This window comes from Eurypyga helias, unplaced genomic scaffold, assembly GCF_000690775.1.
Source record: "Eurypyga helias isolate BGI_N326 unplaced genomic scaffold, ASM69077v1 scaffold34924, whole genome shotgun sequence".
In the NCBI taxonomy this organism is placed as follows: Eukaryota; Metazoa; Chordata; class Aves; order Eurypygiformes; family Eurypygidae; genus Eurypyga; species Eurypyga helias.
In genome coordinates this window covers 9,345-9,761 of record NW_010247487.1, presented here as the reverse complement: position 1 = coordinate 9,761, position 417 = coordinate 9,345, and positions in this window count along the sequence as shown.

The following is a 417-nucleotide window of genomic DNA, read 5'->3' as shown; positions in this document are numbered from 1 at the left end:
CCGCTCCGGCTCAGCCCTGCCAACCTGCTTGCGGCTACAGCTCGGAAAGGGCACAGCAGGACAGCCCCAAGGGGGGGGACAGTGGCTGTTGGGACATCTGTGCCCTTTGCGGGGGGCAGTACAGTTAGACTGGGGGGGCCGAAGGGCAGCCTCCTCCCTGCCCCTGTGTTTGTGGCACCAGGCGCCTGGGTCTCCTTGCTCAAACCCTGGGCTCGAGGGTTGCTCCAGCTCCAAGGAGGACACTTCCAGCTCCTGCTTTGCTGCTGCTGCTGTCCCCAACCTCGAAACCTGCTGCCTCCTTTCTCCCCTCTTGCTGTAGCTCCAGCATTGCAAGAATACACAAAACCCAATAAACTGCATTTGAGTTTCCTTCTATGATTTAGGTTTCTCTCAGCCACTGCTCCAGTCCTGGAGAGC